Source organism: Hyperolius riggenbachi, chromosome 1, assembly GCF_040937935.1.
Source record: "Hyperolius riggenbachi isolate aHypRig1 chromosome 1, aHypRig1.pri, whole genome shotgun sequence".
Lineage (NCBI taxonomy): Eukaryota > Metazoa > Chordata > Amphibia > Anura > Hyperoliidae > Hyperolius > Hyperolius riggenbachi.
Genome location: NC_090646.1, coordinates 558780695 through 558800385, shown reverse-complemented (window position 1 = coordinate 558800385; position 19691 = coordinate 558780695). Strand labels below are relative to the sequence as shown.

Sequence of the window (19691 nt, the reverse complement as noted above, 5' to 3'; positions counted from 1 at the left end):
TGACATCAGCGGGAGTGAGGACATGGCAACGCAGGCGCAGTGGTTTTCTGACTTTAAAGTCAGAAATTCCAGAAGTGAACTGGAGGCGGGGCCGGAGCATCGGTGAGTGGCTGCGCCAACACAGGATGTCTGCGGGGGACCATTAGAAGCCCCGGGTAAGTTCAACTCATTTTCCCCCGACCCCCCTACAGTATCCCTTTAAGTCATTTAAGGAGAGATAAATTATTAGTTAATAAGTAAGGCGAGATAATTCAACAGAAAAGCTTTGTGAATCAGCCCCAACGGCTTTTATATTGGTTAAAAGTTTTTGAGTGGCAAGCTTTAATATGTTGCAATAAATCAATAAAAATCTTTCAGGAAAAAGACTGGAGACTGCCTGCTTTTTGCTTTACATCAGAGTGACTGATTATGCAGGTTCTCCAAGAAGAACCAGACACTCAGGGCAAATGCTGCAAGAGAATTTCCACCAGCAATACAAGATCAGGACACCATAGCTAACTCCACCTATATCACATGGGGGGGTGCTTCTTATAGACAGGTAGAGAGCTCTACACCAAAAACACCAGATCTCCCAGAATCCATATACAGGAGTACATTCTCGTTTATCCAGTACCGACGGGGATTGGCTGATGCTAGATAAGTGTGCTTTCTGGTTGATAATGATAAAAATAGACCTACCTATTAGCTAATACGCTACTATACCCATTCTACATACATATTGTGAACTGTGTATTAAACGTTAAAATACAGTAATGTACGTATATTAACCTAGGGGGAGCCATGGTCCTCAGAACAGCAGAACCCACAAACAGCCTAGAAGTTGGCCTTCACCACTGTTGGTACTGCCGGCGATTTGTGTTGGTTGGTTTAGAGACTTCTGGTTAGTTGAGTTCTGGATAAACTGGACTGTACTGTACTATTCAATACCTGAGTAAATCAATAAAAACAGAAAAACAGTACATGCTTGTTTGATAAATCACTCAGGGGTTGAATGATACCACGTCATACCAACCAACCAACAAAGTCTTTGTTGTAGGCAAATACAAATATTTATGCATGTGTGGTTTTTTGATGGTTAATTCTGACAGGAGGTTCCATTTGAAAGTAACGATTTACACTACCATATATTGCATATGACATCAGTCAGATTTGGGATGATATTTGCAATAACTAGTTGATTACAATGTATTTTGTACTCCTTGATGCAATGCAAACCGACTAATTTATTGTGGATAATAAGCCTTATCTGCACTTGTGGTGTTTTTGATGTGCAGCTTATTACAAAAGTGATGGGGTGAAGGGTGGGTGAGGGAGGGGGACACCAGAGTAGAGCAGGCCCTGTACAGGGCATCAAGAAGCCCCTAACCCCTGCCCTAGATTGCAGTGCAGTAGATGTAAATACTAGTAGAAGCTAGTAGAGGAAAGGAATGCTGCTCACCTTCCATAAGAGCCAGCAGGCTGTACATCACTAAGTAGCCTGTGGGGTTGTTGCAGCACTGCAGGTAGTCTGGTGTGTAGCCCCCCCAGCCACATGGCCCCTCTTTGAACTCCTCGCTCATAACATGATCCTCCTCTGTCTTCTCTTTGGCATCACCATTGGGGACAACCTGCTTAGCATCTCCATCAATGGACTGCAGAGACACCTCACCAATAGAGGTGAAGGCTGTGTTATCTATTCCTTCCTCCATGACATACACCTGAAGGCTGTGCCTGCGATGAGAGGGTCTGAACAGTCCCTATACAGATCCCTGAAGACAGAGGCAGCAGCAGTTCCTCTGAGAGCTTATCTGTGCATGTTTCCAAAGTCTCACTGCCTGAGAAATGAAGCAAGGCCAGCTGATATCTGTCATTAATCATTAATGTCACATATGAGTGTGGTGAGACCTGCAGTGGTTGGGGTGAGCCTACCTGTCCAGGACCACACCTCTCCATTCCCTCTTTTCTCACCTCTGTCTTTCTTTACCAGGGAGAAGGGTTTATCACTTGAACTGTCGCTGAAAGTGTTACCTACTTTAGCTGGCTTTGCTCTAACAGGTGAAAAATGCGACAAATACCCCCCACCCCCACACCCCACCTACACACACACACACACACTCCGCTCCCCGCCGCTGTTCCCAAAATGTAAATGTGCTCTACTGTGCGTTTTTACATTACCTGTCCTGAGTCGTGATGCCCGTCCATCTTCCGCTGCTCTTTTATTAGCCGATGGGCTAGTCCTAAACCTGTTAGATCTGTCAGATTTCTACTACCTACTGTAAGTGACAACACCATGCCATGGTAGAAAAGTAATTTATAGCTTTATAGAGTTTACATGCAGAAGAGAGATAGAATACAATGTAACCACCCTAGGCAAGGTAGTAGATTTGGCACCCCCTTGTGGTCCTTTAGGTAAGCTGAAATGGAGAGAGGTCAGAGAAGGTGGCAGGTGGACTCTTGGCACCCATGAGGCCCTAGGCACCCGCCTAGGCGGCCTGGTGGAGGATCCTGCTCTGTATGGCACCTAACTACTCCTGCGTTTCTACCATATGCATCTGCTGGTGCTGTCACTGATAAGGGAATGAGGAATACCTAGACAGCTCATGGTGACCCAGAACCACCTGGAGGGTGTAAAGGGCTAAAAGAGACCAAAAAGTCCTCTATCAAAAAGTAAATTTTAATTTAGTTTTGCCTTCTTAAAACAGAAGGTATCTGCGATGATTGGGGAATGGAGATCATCATTATTATCACTTCCTCAGGATATGGTTTGTCTTCATAAAACAGAAGGAATTTGCGATAATTCAGCTTTATGTGAACAAGAACATCTGTGGTTACCCACAATGCTCCGCTACTGGATATGCAAATTATCTCTTCATGCCCCTGAAGCCAGGCTTACATGCAGAACCACTGGTGTCTAGCAAGCCTATAGCTTTACATTTTACACAGCCACAAAATCCACGCATGCAGACACCCCGTTTCGGGCTTTTAGTCCTCCTCAGTGCTTGGCAGGCATTGAACCAAAACCATCACTCCAAGCTGCTTGGTTACTGCGTTGTACTGGTCCAAGCCCTATCCCATAGAGCCATATCCATCCCTGCCATGCACTGAGTAGGACCAAAAGTCTGAAACAGGCTGTCTGCATGTGGGGTTGGTGTGGCTCTAAAATGTAAAGCTAAAGGCTGGCTATATACCAGCTGTTCTGGATGTAAGCTTGGCTTCAGGGGCATAAAGAGATAATTTGCATATTCAGTAGCAATGCATTGTGGGTAACCACAGATGTTCACTTAAAGCTGAATTATCGCAAATTCCTTCTGTTTTAAGAAGGCAACCCCCACTAAGCATTGCTTTCTAGTAGGGGGGGGGGGGGGGTTCGGTCTCATTTAGTCCCCTATACTTTCCTTGTGGTTTTGGTCACTCCGAGCTGCTTGGCAACTGTGTTCCTCAGGGTGGTAATGCAAAAAGAGGATGTTTGCAATAGTGGTCCATTCTCACAGGTAGTAACGTTTTGAATCTTACTTTTGGTTGGAAAGTGCAATGAACTCAGGTTACATTTCAGTGTATCTATATCTGAGAGATAACAGTTGTGTCTGAGAGAATTCAATAAGCGATATAGATACAACCTCTGCTCATAGGCTGTAAAGTCTCATGTTTGTATCACTTGCATATTTGGTTTAACATATAAACAGTATCTGTTATCTTTATGACACATGGGCTAAAATGTCTTCACAATTTCTAATCACACTTGTGTTTGCTGATAAAATATTACCTCCCAAGATTGTTTACAGTTGTAAAATTTAAGAGAGAGAGTCACAGATCCCATTTTCCATGTAACGGTAAATGACACTACAGAAAAAAAGAACTTTTTCTAGCAGAACAACTGACTACCTCACACACTGACTAAGCTGTGCTTTGTGAGCTGTGCAATAACTGACAAGAAACCTCTTCCGCTGATCAGTGCCTTGTCATGTTGTAAGCTCCAAACTAGCTGCGTGTTCAAAGTAAAGGATGTTGAACAACACAGACCAACCGCTGTGTTGTGTTATTCTTTTGAAATAAAATAGCAGAAGTCTGCTGAAAGATGATCGCCAGTATAGCAAAAAAAATGGGTGCCAGGGTCTTCATAGTATCCACCTTCCTCCTGAGATTGCTGCATAAGCAAGCAAGAAATTAAATGGGTAAAGCTCAGGGGCAAACCCAGGATTTTCAAGAGGGGGATTCCTTTCGGCAAGCCGCACACTACCAAGCATGCGTTTCCCCACAAGAAGGGTGCCACTCTGGGGGGAGAGGAGGGAGGAGGGTGCCACTCTGGGTGTGTAGGAGGGTGCCATTGTGGGGGGAGAGGACAGAGGATGGTGCCAACATGGGTGGGTGGTAGGGTGCCACTTTGGGTGGGAGGAGGGTGCCACTCTGGGGGGAGAGGAGGGTGCAGACATAGGTGGGTGGTAAGGTGCCACTTTGGGTGGGAGAAGGGGGAGAGGAGGGTGCCAACATGGGTGAGTGGTAGGGTGCCACTCTGGGGGGAGAGGAGGATGCCAACCTGGGTAGGTAGGAGTGGGTGCCACATTGGTTGGGGTGAAGGGTACCACTCTGGGGGGAGAGGAGGGAGTAGGATGCCACTCTGGGTGGGAAGGAGTGGGTGGGTAGGAGGGTGCCATTGTGGGGGAAGAGGACAGAGGAGGGTGCCAACATGGGTGGGAGGAGGGTGCCACTTTGGGGGGAGAGAAGGGTGCCAACATGGGTGGGTGGTAGGGTGCCACTTTGGTTGAGAGAAGGGTGCCACTCTGTGTGGGAGGGAAGAGGAGGATGCCAACATGGGTGGGTAGTAGTGTGTCACTTTGGGTGGGAGAAGGGTGCCACTCTGGGGGGAGATGAGGGGTTCAACCTGGGTGGGTAGGACTGGGTGGGTGCCACATTGGGTGGGGTGAAGGGTGCCACTCTGGGGGGAGAGGAGGAAGGAGGGTGCCACTCTGTGGGGGTGGACTGAAGGGTGCCAGTGGGGAGAAAGCAAGATTGTGGCACCAGCCACCGAAGTGTAATGCAAGGAGGGGGGCGACATCACTCCTCCCTCCCTCTCCATCAGTGCCCCCTCCCGAGTCCCCTTGCAGAGAACGCGCAGCGGGCGTTTAGTTTACCTGAGTCTCTGTGCCCCGGCCGGCTTCTTCATTCTACTTCCTGTTTTGCGTCATGGGTAACAGGAAATAGAATGAAGCTGGCCAGAGCGCAGAGACTCAGGTAAACTAAACGCCCACTGCGCGTTCTCTGCAAGTTGACTCAAAAGGGGGGCACTTGATGGAGAGGAAGGGAGGAGTGATGTCGGCCTCCCTCCCTGCATTACACTTCGGCAGCTGGTGCCGCGATCTTGCTTTCTATCCCTTTCTACATGCCCTTTCTCAAGTGCTTCTTCGATTGATTGTGTATGGACTGGATTATGATTGGAGGCTTGATGGACCTCCTACGATGATCTGTGACTCCCCGAGATTAACAGAGTGATTCCTGAGGTCTGTGGACAACCCCCGTTGTGTTTGTTTTCTGACCACCTGTCATGTTTCATGAGGTGCTTAAATTCCAGGATAGTATAGATACCCCCCAAATGACCCCATTTTGGAAAGAAGACATCCCAAAGTATTCACTGAGAGGCATGGTGAGTTCATAGAAGATTTTTTTTTTTTTTGTCACAAATTAGCGGAAATTGATTTTAATTGTTTTTTTTTTTCACAAAGTGTCATTTTCCGCTAACTTGTGACAAAAAATAAAATCTTTTATGAACTCGTCATACACCTAACAGAATACCTTGGGGTGTCTTATTTCTAAAATGGGGTCACTTGTGGGGTTCCTATACTGCCCTGGCATTTTAGGGGCCCTAAACCGTGAGCATTAGTCTTGAACCCAAATGTCTTAAAATGACCTGTGAAATCCTAAAGGTACTCATTGGACTTTGGGCCCCTCAGCGCAGTTAGGCTGCAAAAAAGTGCCACGCATGTGGTACTGCTGTGCTCAGAAGAAGTAGTATAATGTGTTTTGTGGTGTATTTTACATATATCCATGCTGGGTGGGAGAAATATCTCTATAAATGACAAATTTTGGATTTTGTTTTACACACAATTGTCCATTTACAGAGAGATTTCTCCCACCCAGCATGGGTATGTGTAAAAATGCACCCCAAAACACATTATACTACTTCTCCTGAGTATGGCGATACCACATGTGTGACACTTTTTTGCAGCCTAGGTGCGCTAATGGGCCCAACGTCCTATTCACAGGTCATTTTGAGGCATTTGTTTTCTAGACTATTCCTCACGGTTTAAGGCCCCTAAAATGCCAGGGCACTATAGGAACCCCACAAGTGACCCCATTCTAGAAAGAAGACAGCCCAAGGTATTCCGTTAGGTGTATGGTGAGTTTATAGAAGATTTTATTTTTTTTGTCATAAGTTAGTGAAAAATGACACTTTGTGAAAAAAGCTAACTTTTGACAAAAAATAAAATCTTCTATGAGTATGAACTCGTCATACACTAACAGAATACCTTGGGGTATCTTTTTTCTAAAATGGGGTCACTTGTGGGGTTCCTATACTGCCCTGGCATTTTTACGGGCCCAAAACCATGAGCAGTCTGGAAACCAAATGTCTCAAAATGACTGTTCAGGGCAAGGGCCGGATTTCTGGAAAGGCCAGAAAGGCCACGGCCTAGGGCGATAAAATTAGATAAGATAAGAAGGGCGGCATGACTTGGAGTGAGAAGAGGTCATATGTCAAAGTAAATCATCTCTTCTGGTCCCGCAGCAAAGCCAGCCAGCGCCCTGCTCTGCACTAATAGCTGAATTCCACAGTTCCCCAATCCCTGCATCTCTCTCTCTCACTTCCTGATGTGTTAAAACAATCAGGATCAATCATATCGGTCATCTGATAATCCATTCCTTTCTTTGTATGATAGACTTACAGATCGATGTGAGAAATACCAGGGATTTACATTACAAAGCAGATAGAACTAAGTTCCGCTGAGTTTTAATGCCAAGCATTCCCAAACATCAGAGAGCTCTGCAGTTTCTTCACCACTTTTACAACTTTGACACTGACCTCAGCTAATTTATCTAATCCTAATTTATGACTGTTTTAGCAGTGGTCGCTTCTCTTCCTTAGTTAACTCTTTCCTGACTCATTTTCTGTCTTCCAGCTCCTACCATCTATGAGACTGCAGGATAAACAATGCTGTTTTCTTCCCTTTCATTGCTAAATTGTCATTTTAAATGACACCTGAGCAGTGGTGCTCATCCAATATTTGGGTATCCGAACTACCCAGATAATCTGAACTTTTTCCACTATCCGAACTTTGAATAGCAATTCGGATATTTTTTTAAAATCTGCACTATCCGAGAAAACTCGGATTTCCCATCTGAGAGAGAGATTTTAAGTCCCCACATCATTAAAAAAAACATGATGTTACATGCCTCATTTACCCTAAAAAACGTTTTAAAGGCAATTTAAATAAGCCTTCTTTGTTCCCGTATACTGCCAATATGTTAGAGCACACCACCATATGTACATTCAGCATTCAAAAGAGATGCATAGATTTTTCAGCAAATATAAATAAATGTCATTCAGATGCTTTAAAGTGAAGCTGAACTCTTGCACAGGACAGAAGGAAAACAGAGAACTGTACCCTGTATGTATTTCGAGAACCTGTCTAATTCCCCCTCCTCTGTGTCACAAGTTGTAATTTAATCTCTACACTGTGTCACCTGACTGCCACAACAGCTAAGCTCATTTGAAAGCACAGGATGTTAAACATATGTCTGCTTCCATAAAAGCAGGAAGTAGACACACTGCAGATTTATTGCAGGATTTGTATCAGCTGTAACAAAAATGTTTTTATTGAAAGGTTATGTTGTTGCGTATCTTTTAGAGCAGAGAGGAAGTTCTGAGTTCAGGTCCACTGTAATTACAACAGAACATCCAAAGTGGGTCTTGACAGGATGTTTTCTACTTACCTGTTCTCTGTTTTGGATGAGCTTCTCTCCATTGCACTGCCCTGCCACCTGTTGGTGGCTCCGACTGCAGCCAGTCGCACAGAGGACAAAGAAGCAGCGCATGCTCTGGCCACTCGCGCTCCCTGTCACCTGTATGTGGCTCTGACTGCAGCCAGTCGCACAGAGGACAAAGAAGCAGCGCATGCTCTGGCCACTCGCGCTCCCTGTCAGTCACCTGTATGTGGCTCTGACTGCAGCCAGTCGCACAGAGGACAAAGAAGCAGCGCATGCTCTGGCCACTCGCGCTCCCTGTCACCTGTATGTGGCTCTGACTGCAGCCAGTCGCACAGAGGACAAAGAAGCAGCGCATGCTCTGGCCACTCGCGCTCCCTGTCACCTGTATGTGGCTCTGACTGCAGCCAGTCGCACAGAGGACAAAGAAGCAGTGCATGCTCTGGCCACTCGCGCTCCCTGTCACCTGTATGTGGCTCTGACTGCAGCCAGTCGCACAGAGGACAAAGAAGCAGCGCATGCTCTGGCCACTCGCGCTCCCTGTAATATCTCGCTCCTGCCCAGATGTGCTCAGCAACTGAGGCCGGTACAGTGTTATGCATTCTTGACAAGTACCGGTCATACATCAGCGTCATTTCTCAAGTATGCATGCCCAGAACACTATCGCGTGCTGTGCACATTCGGGCAGGAGCGCAAATTACAGGAATTATTTGTTGAATGGGAGACAGAGCAGCACAACTGAGATGAGCCCATTCAAACCAATGATCGCTAGTCAGAGTGTTGGACAATTTTTTTTTTGGGGGGGGGGGCGCTTGGTGACAGCAGGCCTAGGGCACTGGAAAGTACAAATCCGGCCCTGTTCAGGGGTATAAGCATCTGCAAATTTTGATGACAGGTGGTCTATGAGGGGGCGAATTTTGTGGAACCGGTCATAAGCAGGGTGGCCTCTTAGATGACAGGTTGTATTGGGTCTGATCTGATGGATAGGAGTGCTAGGGGGGTGACAGGAGGTGATTGATGGGTGTCTCAGGGGGTGGTTAGAGGGGAAAATAGATGCAATCAATGCACTGGGGAGGTGATCGGAAGGGGGTCTGAGGGTGATCTGAGGGTTTGGCCGAGTGATCAGGAGCCCACACGGGGCAAATTAGGGCCTGATCTGATGGGTAGGTGTGCTAGGGGGTGACAGGTGGTGACAGGAGGTGATTGATGGGTGTCTCAAGGTGTGATTAGAGGGGGGAACAGATGCAAGCAATGCACTGGCGAGGTGATCAGGGCTGGGGTCTGAGGGCGTTCTGAGGGTGTGGGTGGGTGATTAGGTGCCCTAGGGGCAGATAGGGGTCTAATCTGATGGGTAGCAGTGACAGGTGGTGACAGGGGGTGATTGATGGGTGATCAGTGGGTGATTAGATGGCAGAACAGATGTAAACAATGCACTTTGGAGGTGATCTGAAGGTAGGTCTGGGGCAATCTGATGGTGTGGGAGGGTGATCAGATGCCCGTAATAGGCAGGTTAGGGTCTGATCTGATAAGTGGCAGTGACAGGTGGTGATTGACGGGTGATTGACGGGTGAATGACTGTAACTGTCCTCGGATCCTTGAAAGACTTTAAGAACATACCGCTGGTACAAAAATAACTTTCTTTATTGGTAACATCATCAGGATAGGGAATCAGGAATAAAGATGATCACAGTTTTAGTAATATTGGTGGCTGAACATGGTAGAATGTGATCTTAGCAGTTTCAAGTGGTAGAAAGCGATTTCAAGCATAGAAAGCGGTAGAACTAGGGGGCAAATATACAAAACAGTATTCAGTATAGACTCTAACATATAACCACTAACATTGTCATTAGCAGCATGAATCAGTACACATAAAACAAGATAGCTCACCTATTTTGGCCTCATAGGATCTTAAGGGCAGTTTCTCTGCTCTGTCTCTCTCATAAGCTCTAGTGTTGTCCGGATCATGAACGATTCGGATCTTTGATCCGAATCTATTTTATGAGTCGATCATCCGAATCATCAAAATGAACGATTCGGATCGCAAAAGGGGCGGGGCCAGGAGCGACACGCCCCCTCTCAGCGGGCAGCGGGGTCCTGAAAGCAGAGCTGAGATGGATCGCTCTGTTGGATGGGGGGAAGCCTTGCAGGGACAGCAGGTAGATAAGAGAGAGGGGACATGGGTGCCACTGCCAGATATGTGTAGAGCACACATACTGGCTATAACGTGCTGCCCATTATAGGCTGGCTGTTCCGTAGTGCTGCACAGTGAACACATTGGAAGCTTTTGGCTCAGCACAGCTCAGTAACTTTGCAGACAGTGTGATTGAAAGGCAATATAATCCTCCTGCACTCGGCACTAAACAGCTGCACTTATCTTCTGGGAATGCTTTCTTTCACTGTGCGACCTTTTCTTTCAAAGTGTACAGATGAACATATAGGTGAAATATATGTAAAGCATGATTGCAGCATGTGGGTATTGTGTGCAAACATTTCTGCTCTCTGCTCGTCCCTCCTCCCTTCTCTGTCCACTCCCTGCCCTCTGTCCATCTTCTCCCCTTCTCTGTGTGTCCACCCCCCTCCCCTTCTCCTGTCCACAGACCTGTCCTGCTGTTCATTTCACCCCCGAATGCTTCCGGTAGTAAAATGATCCGAGATTCGGATCAAAGATCCGGATCTCTTCAATGATCCGATTCGAATCATCCGGATCATTGAAAAGATCCGAACTTCCCATCTCTAATAAGCTCTGAAGATTCTGTCTGTAAGATGGCTGCTGGCATGTCTGGATAGAAGATTCTAGAAGATCTCAGAGTGAGGCTGGGTTCTGATTGGACTAGAGTGTCAGGTGACTGGAGTACTCAGATTAACCCTGTAATGTCCTGTGCTTAGCTAGCTATATTGTAGCTGATGCTGCAGGCTGTTACTCTACACACAAATAAACTTTAACAGCAGGCTAACTTTTCTGCTTATCATACAACAGGCCTATATAGGTGTATATATTGTTCTGTACAGAAAACTAGCATTAAATTTCTATCAACTTCTCTTATTTTAACAGTGACTATAGAGAACATATAGATTATGCTGTTCAGTTCTTAGATTGGCTTGGACGGGCAGCTACACTCCCACCAAATTACCTCTAATTTATGCTTTAATTGTTGAGTTGGGTTGCATAAATTAAGGGAATTTTACTTCTTCCTTCTTGCTAGGCACTTTGAGAATGTCCTTTATTATTCTAGATAAGAACAACCAGTTTTTGGATAGGACGTTCTAGTATGAGTGGAGTGGTGAGACGTTCTCCTTTCTTACTTAATTTGGAATCTCCCATCTGCACTCTTCTCACCAATCTGTCTTTGTCTTTCTGAACTTCAAGAACTTTAGCAATTCTCCATCAATTTCTGGGTATGTCCTCTTCTTTGACCATCACTATGTCGTTTATTTGAACATTTCTCCTAGGAGTATGCCAATTTTTGGTCCTTGGCTGTTGTGTTTAAGGCTTAAATGGCCTTCACTTCGGGATCACACATTGATAGCGCTAGGAAACCTTTCTTGGGTACTATTTCCCTTTCCCATAGGAACTTTGGGCCTGTGAACCAGTTTGAGTCCTTAATTTTTGAAACTTCAAGACCTCTTGAAGCATGATTAGCTGGGTTATTTTCTGACTCAATGTAGTACCACTGGCCTGGATCAGTAATTTCTCTAATTCTTTGAACTCTGTTTGCCACAAAGACATGAAATCTTCGAGCTTCATTATTTATGTAGCCTAGAACCACCTGTGAGTCTGTCCAAAAGTACTCTTCATCTATTTTGAACTCTAACTCATTTCTCAGGAACTTGCTCATTGAAGCAGAAACTACAGCAGCTGCTAGTTCCAGTCTTGGTATTGTGAGAACATTGGTAGGTGCAACTCTGATCTTGGCCATGACAAGGGAGCAATGTACCTTTTCATCTCTTATCACCCTGATGTAGGAACATTGGCCATAACCGTAAGTACTAGCATCTGAAAAGTGATGCAGTTCAATTCTGTCCTACTTTCCAAAGTTGTAGGGTGCGAAGCACCTCGGTATTCTGACCCCTTCAAGATCTGGCAAATCCTTAGTCCAACTCTCCCACCTTGGCCTCAGTTCTTCTGTTATAGAGTCATCCCAACCTAGCTTCTGCCTGCACAGCTCTTGGAGTATTCCTTTTCCTCTGAGGATCACTGGGGCTAAGAATCCCAATGCATCATACACAGAAGCTACCATGGAGAGAATATTACGTCTTGTTGCTGGTTTCTCTTCAATTGAGACCTTAAAGAAGAACTCATCCTTTTCAACATCCCACCTCAGGCCAAGTGCATTCTGGACTGGAAGATCATCATAGTTGAGGTCTACATTTTCCATTGCTGATGCACGTTCAGAATCGCAAATGGATTCCAACACTTCTCTGTTGTTTGAGATGAATTTGTGAAGGTGCAGATTTCCCTTTGCACACAACTCTTGGGTTTCTTTCACTAATTTGATTGCTGAGTCAGCAGATTCCAGGCTTATAAGTCCATCGTCGACATAAAAGTTTTTCTTAATGAAGTTTGCTGCAGATGGATAACTTCTTTCGTTTTGACTAGCAAGGTGTTTCATACCATAATTGGCACAACCTGGGGATGATGCTGCTCCAAACAGATGAACTTTCATGCAATATTCTACAGGCTCTGTATTAGTATTTCCATTCTCCCACCATAGGAACCTCAGGAAATCTCTATCTTCTTCTTTCACGTGAAACCTATGGAACATCTTTTCAATGTCACACATGACAGCAATAGGGTATTTCCGAAATCTACAGAGAACTCCAGACAGCATATTCGTGAGGTCTGGTCCCGTTAGCAGATAATCGTTCAATGCAACACCATCATACCTTGCTGAGCAGTCAAATACCACTCTGATCTTGTCTGGTTTCTTCGAGTGATAGACACCTTGATGTGGAATGCACCAAACTTTTCCCAGGTCTGGTTGATTGTCAACTCTTTCTGCATCTCCGTCTTGGATGATGCCTTCCATAAACTTAAAATAGTCACTTTTGAATTTTGGCTCTCTTCCCAGCTTCCTCTCCAAACGTCTTAGTCTCAAAATGGCGAGATTCCTGTTGTCTGGAAGGTAAGGGCGTTTTCTGAAAGGTAAGGGCATCTCTAAATGTCCTTTTTGGTTTTGCTCAATGCCTCCTTCCAAGATGTGTAGGAATTTTATATCTTCTTGAGATATGCTCCTTTCCTTTGAGCTGGTGTCTGCAAAGTCAGACTCAAAAATCTTGATTACTGTATCAGGACTTGGAGTTAGTGACATCTTGACAGATATGCGATGACATAACCCGGTTACTTGTCTTGAGCATGCAGCCTGTTGTGGCCCTCCGACAATGCTCCATCCTAAATCAGTTTTGATGGCATATGGTTCATCATCCCCTCCTGCAATTATTTGTCGTGGCATCAGTGCTTTAGAACAGTCATAACCTATCAGGAGCCCAACACCGTACTCCTTCAGAGGGGGTATTTTATGTGAGATGACTGATAGGTGCTTCCACTTTTTAGCTGTTTCACAGGTAGGTATGTGTTCACGATCAAGGGGTATGAAGTCTCTTGTATAGACCGGAGGTAGATCTATTCTGACATCTGAGCAAAGTCCCTTGACTTTTAGTCCTGTGACTCTTTGACTATCTTCCAATGAGTCTTTTCCCATAATTGTTGAGAGCTTAAGCTTCACTGGCTCCATGGCTACTTGCAATTTCTGACAGACCTCTTGGTCAATAAAAGTGTTACTGCTTTGTGTGTCTAGTAGTGCATAAGCAAGTACTTCCTTACTTTCTGTACCCGGAGATGAGATACACACTGGGATGATCATTGAAGTATTCTTGCTCTCACTTTCAACCATACAGCAGGATAGTGTGGATACGCTTTCTCCCTCAATTGGAGTACTGGGTGTTGAAGCTTTATCCTTCTTTGGGTGCTCCTCATGTAATGGGGTTGGGTGACGTCCTTTACAAATGCCACAGGTGGCTCTTCTCTTACAGTCCTTAGCACTGTGTCCCTTTCGTAGGCACCCAAAACAGAGCTGGTTATCCAGTATGAATCTTTTCTTCTCCTCTACAGACCTTTCCTTCATTTGTTGACATTTGTAGATGGAGTGGTTCTCTCCACAGAACATGCATTGAAGAGGTGTGTGACTATCCGTCTGTACTTTCTCTCTGTTCTTCACATCAGTGACCTTAGGCTTACTCTCCTTGGTATCATTGCCTTTATCCACTGCATTGACTGCAAATGAAGTTGCCTTTGCACGCTTTACCTCTCTTGTTGGCTTTCCTTTCAAAGGTTTCAGAATGTGGAGGGATGACACTGGATTGCATGCTATGCGTGCTTCTGTATTGACAAACGAAGAAAACTCTTCAAAGCTGGGATACTCCTTGCCTTGGTCTAACTGTTTAGTTACATGACGATTCCATCTTGAGGTCACCCAGTCAGGTAGCTTAAGTAACATTTTCTGATTTTCTTCACAGTCATTCAGTACTTGCAAACCCTTTACGTGTGGAATGGCGTTGCTACATGCTTGCAGGAAGTCACCATACTCTCTAACATTAACATACTCTTTAGCGCCTATCTTTGGCCAACTGTTAAGTCTTTCTCTGAAGGCTCGCTGTACTACAAAGGGATGACCATACCTTGCATTCAGTTTTTCCCATGCTTGTTTGTAGGCTTCTTCATCTTTCCTGTAGAAGCTACCTTCAAGAGCACTCTTTGCTTCTCCACTAACATACTTCTGTAGGTAGAACAACTTGTCTGCTGAATTGGGGCAGCAACGTGCAATAAGTGCTTCAAAGCTTGTACTCCACTCTATGAACTTCAGTGGGTCTCCTGAGAATACAGTGGGTTCAGGAGTTGGAAGTCTTGTAAGAACCATTGTCTCATGTATTGCTTGAGCAATAGCTGCAACATTTTCTTGGTCACTATGATGACTTGTGGGGATAGAACGACAGGAATCTGTTCTCTCACTGCACACGGATTTAGATTTCTTTCTATTTTCCTCAGTGAGGACAGGACAGGGATCTGTTCTCTCATGTAGTGCTGCTCTGGATCCATCACCATTTTCTTTTATTTCCTCTTCAGCATATACTCTAAGTTTAGCTTTCATGACCTCGATGTCTCTTTGGTTTTTCAACCTTTTTAATTGTAGACGTTGTGCATCGATTGCGGCTTCCATCTCAATCTCAGCGTTTTTAGCAGCAAGTTGTGCAGATGCTTCTACCCTTTTGGCTGAGGTACTTGTGCACTTAGATAAGTGGCTAGAATGCTTGCTAGAAGAGGTTACTCTTGAAACTGTTGATCCATATACAGACTTGGCATAATCCCTTTTATAAAGCTGTAGTAGCCTTGTCCTCTCTGTCTCTGCATCAAAGTCGGTTTCAATTGATCGTATTCTCATAAGCTCTAATAAATCTGCTGTTATTGCAGCGCAGGTGTCGATCTTCCTCTTAATGTCCTGGGATGGTGCTGTGTGTGACCTTAGCTCATCATATATTGTCTTCATATCTAACTCATGCTTCTGTACAGCATCCATCATGTTGGATAATTCATCCTCTGCACACTCTTGTTTTAGCTTCATGCGAACCTCATTGGTGTGCGTCTTCCATTTTATGTACATTTGGTTGAATTTCCTTTCTCTTTGTGCAGCCTCTTGTTGCATATATTCTTGCATTTTGGAGGTAGATCTTCTCTCACGAGATGACTGTCTCAACTGGCCAATCTGTTCTGAGACTGCCTGAGACTCCCTAAGCTCAACTTCTAAATTCTCTATCTTAGACAGGTACTCTTTTAGGTCACAATTTATCCTTTCTATCTCTTCAGGATTTGTCTCTGCCTCTAAGGTTTCCCTCAACTCTAATACCTTCTGCTGTAAGGAATATCTCTCACTATTTAACTCTTCACCCTCTAACAATGGCATTGAAATACTATAAACAGACATTTTGACCTGAAATAGTTAAATAGCAGTTAAACACAAAGGAATAATAACTTTTTTCAAATACACATAAAGTCCTTATAATGCAAATGTCTCTTGATGTGCCAAATTCAGCACATAATCATCAATAAGGAATAAACAGGAAACTCTGACCTTATTATGAAGAGCAGGATACAGTGACTTGACTGCTGATTTAATATTAGTGTCTCTTTTGAAACAGAAGTTAGGATTCACTAAGGATCAGTCCTTACAGATGTAGATGCAAGGTGAGGGACTTTGACTTGCTTGTAGTTGCTTACAGGATGCAGACTGTCTGTGTCTTTACTTGCAGAGATGCAGCTGTGAGTGTCTGTGTCTTTACTTGCAGAGATGCAGCTGTGAGTGTCTGTGTCTTCACTTGCAGAGATGCAGCAGTGAGGATTGTTGCTCTGATTGTGTGCAGTTGCTCGAGGTAAATTGCAGCATGTGCTTGTTTCACTCTGTGTGGTGGCGCGCCTGTCGATATGTGCACTCTCACTGTGGCAATGTTGTGACTCTGAAGGCCGCAGGAAAGGCATACATCTACTTGGGTGCAATACTTGGCTCTATTTCTGCTTCTACTGTGGTGTTTTGTGAACTCTGTGGCCACAGGGAAGGCAGGTTAGCTTTAAAGTGCTTTTTGACCTTTTGTGCGCTGTCGCTTTAAGGGCTTTGCAATTACACTCTGAGGCACACTTGGTATGGCTTCTGCTCTAGCTCTGATGAGGTGCGTCTTCTCGCCTCCTCAGAGGGTAATAGTTCTACTGTAACTGTCCTCGGATCCTTGAAAGACTTTAAGAACATACCGCTGGTACAAAAATAACTTTCTTTATTGGTAACATCATCAGGATAGGGAATCAGGAATAAAGATGATCACAGTTTTAGTAATATTGGTGGCTGAACATGGTAGAATGTGATCTTAGCAGTTTCAAGTGGTAGAAAGCGATTTCAAGCATAGAAAGCGGTAGAACTAGGGGGCAAATATACAAAACAGTATTCAGTATAGACTCTAACATATAACCACTAACATTGTCATTAGCAGCATGAATCAGTACACATAAAACAAGATAGCTCACCTATTTTGGCCTCATAGGATCTTAAGGGCAGTTTCTCTGCTCTGTCTCTCTCATAAGCTCTGAAGATTCTGTCTGTAAGATGGCTGCTGGCATGTCTGGATAGAAGATTCTAGAAGATCTCAGAGTGAGGCTGGGTTCTGATTGGACTAGAGTGTCAGGTGACTGGAGTACTCAGATAGAGTGACCGCGGCGAAAAGTGGGAAGGAGTGAGGAGCACGCAGCGGCGAAGACTGGGGCGTGGCCATGACATTGTATGGGCGGAGCTAACGTAATGATGTAACAGCGAGGCATAAGAAAGCAGTGTTTACGCCATGATGTGGACAAACGAGACTTTGTATCATGGGTGTGCAGAAACTGTGTGATGCTAATAGTATACCGTAACCACAAAGCAGCAAACATAGCCATCTATGACCATTAAATAATAAATGCAGTAACAGTTACCCCGGACACCAGAAAATAAACGCAATAGGCAACATGTCAGTATAAAATAAATGCAATGCGGGCAAACATGTCAGTACAAAATAAACGCAATGCGGGCAACATGTCAGTACAAAATAAACGCACTGCGGGCAAACATTTCACCAGAAAAGAAACGCACTGCGGCCAAACATTTCACCAGAAAAGAAACGCACTGCGGGCAAACATTTCACCAGAAAAGAAACGCACTGCGGCCAAACATTTCACCAGAAAAGAAACAATGCGGGCAAACATTTCACCTGGAAAAGAAACAATGCGGGCAAACATTTCACCAGAAAAGAAACAATGCGGGCAAACATTTCACCTGGAAAAGAAACAATGCGGGCAAACATTTCACCAGAAAAGAAACAATGCGGGCAAACATTTCACCTGGAAAAGAAACAATGCGGGCAAACATTTCACCTGGAAAAGAAACAATGCGGGCAAACATTTCACCTGGAAAAGAAACAATGCGGGCAAACATTTCACCTGGAAAAGAAACAATGCGGGCAAACATTTCACCTGGAAAAGAAACAATGCGGGCAAACATTTCACCTGGAAAAGAAACAATGCGGGCAAACATTTCACCTGGAAAAGAAAGCATTTACTCACCTGGCAGAAGTGTCCGGCCTCTGGCGCGCTGCTCCGTCCCGGGACCGTCTTCCTCCTCCTGCTCTTCTCTCCCGCGCTGACAGGGCTACGGCAAGATGGCGCCCGAAGCCCTGTACTAGTGACACAAATAGGTCTCCAGTACAGGGCTTCGGCAGCCATCTTGCCGTAGCCCTGCTCGCCTGCCGGTGTCGGAAACAGACACCGGAAGAGGAGGCTGGAGCGGGGCTGCGGGCAATGAACTGGCACGGCGTCTATAGACGCCGCTGCCAGTTCATTGAGGAGAGAGTGGCCAGAGTCCCGAGGCCGGGACGTCCCGCTGCTGAAAGCGGGACGTTTCCCGGGACCTCATTAAGCCTGGGACAGCGGACCCCGAATCCGGGACGTGTCCCGGGCAATCCGGGACGTCTGGTCACTCTAACTCAGATTATCCCTGTAATGTCCTGTGCTTAGCTAGCTATATTGTAGCTGATGCTGCAGGCTGTTACTCTACACACAAATAAACTTTAACAGCAGGCTAACTTTTCTGCTTATCATACAACAGGCCTATATAGGTGTATATATTGTTCTGTACAGAAAACTAGCATTACATTTCTATCAACTTCTCTTATTTTAACAGTGACTATAGAGAACATATAGATTATGCTGTTCAGTTCTTAGATTGGCTTGGACGGGCAGCTACAATGACGGGTGATTGACAGGTGATTACAGGGGAGAATAAATGTATACAGTACACAGGGAGGGGGTCTGAGGTCGTTCTGAGGGTGTGGGGGGGTGATTGGGTACCCTAGGGGCAGATAGGGGTCTGATCTGATGGGTAGCAGTGACAGGTGGTGACAGGGGGTGATTGATGGGTGATTGATGGGTAATTAGTGGGTGTTTAGAGGAGAGAACAGATGTAAACAATGCACTTGGGAGGTGATCTGACGTCGGGTCTGCGGGCGATCTGATGGTGTGGGTGGGTGATCAGATTGCCCGCAAGGGGCAGGTTAGGGGCTGATTGATGGGTGGCAGTGACAGGGGGTGATTGACAGGTGATTGACAGGTGATTGACAGGTGATCAGTGGGTTATTACAGGGAAGAACAGATGTAAATAGTGCACTGGCGAATTGATAAGGGGGGTCTGAGGGCAATCTGAGCGTGTGGGTGGGTGATTGGGTGCCCCGAAAAGAGCAGATTAGGGTTGTGATGGGTAACAGTGACAGGTGGTGATAGGGTGTGATTAATGGGTGATTGATGGGTAATTAGTGGGTGTTTAGAGGAGAGAACAGATGTAAACAATGCACTTGGGAGGTGATCTGACGTCAGATCTGCGGGCGATCTGATGGTGTGGGTGGGTGATCAGATTGCCCGCAAGGGGCAGGTTAGGGGCTGATTGATGGGTGGCAGTGACAGGGGGTGATTGATGGGTGGCAGTGACAGGGGGTGATTGATGGGTGATTGATAGGTGATTGACAGCGCCGTCCCTACACCCCCTGGTCACACCCCCGCATCCGTCCTGAATCGGAATCTGGAACAGGTCAGATCCATCCACCATGCATTATCCTTGTTGATAAGTTGGACTATGTTTATACACGCCTGCTGAAGAAATAAAAGTTCATGTGAGTTG

General features: G+C 45.4%; 2 long non-coding RNA genes across 2 annotated transcripts; both read right to left on the bottom strand.

Moving 5' to 3' along the window:
- Positions 1-9576: 9576 nt before the first annotated feature.
- LOC137557426 (uncharacterized) lies at positions 9577-9890 on the bottom strand. Its single transcript, XR_011029569.1, has 2 exons — positions 9841-9890; positions 9577-9734 (listed from the first exon to the last, which is right to left on the bottom strand). It is a non-coding gene; the product is annotated as an uncharacterized lncRNA (long non-coding RNA).
- A 6863-nt stretch (positions 9891-16753) lies between these two features.
- Positions 16754-17180, bottom strand: LOC137557415 (uncharacterized). Its single transcript, XR_011029567.1, has 2 exons — positions 17018-17180; positions 16754-16911 (listed from the first exon to the last, which is right to left on the bottom strand). It is a non-coding gene; the product is annotated as an uncharacterized lncRNA (long non-coding RNA).
- Between the last annotated feature and the right edge of the window lie 2511 nt (positions 17181-19691).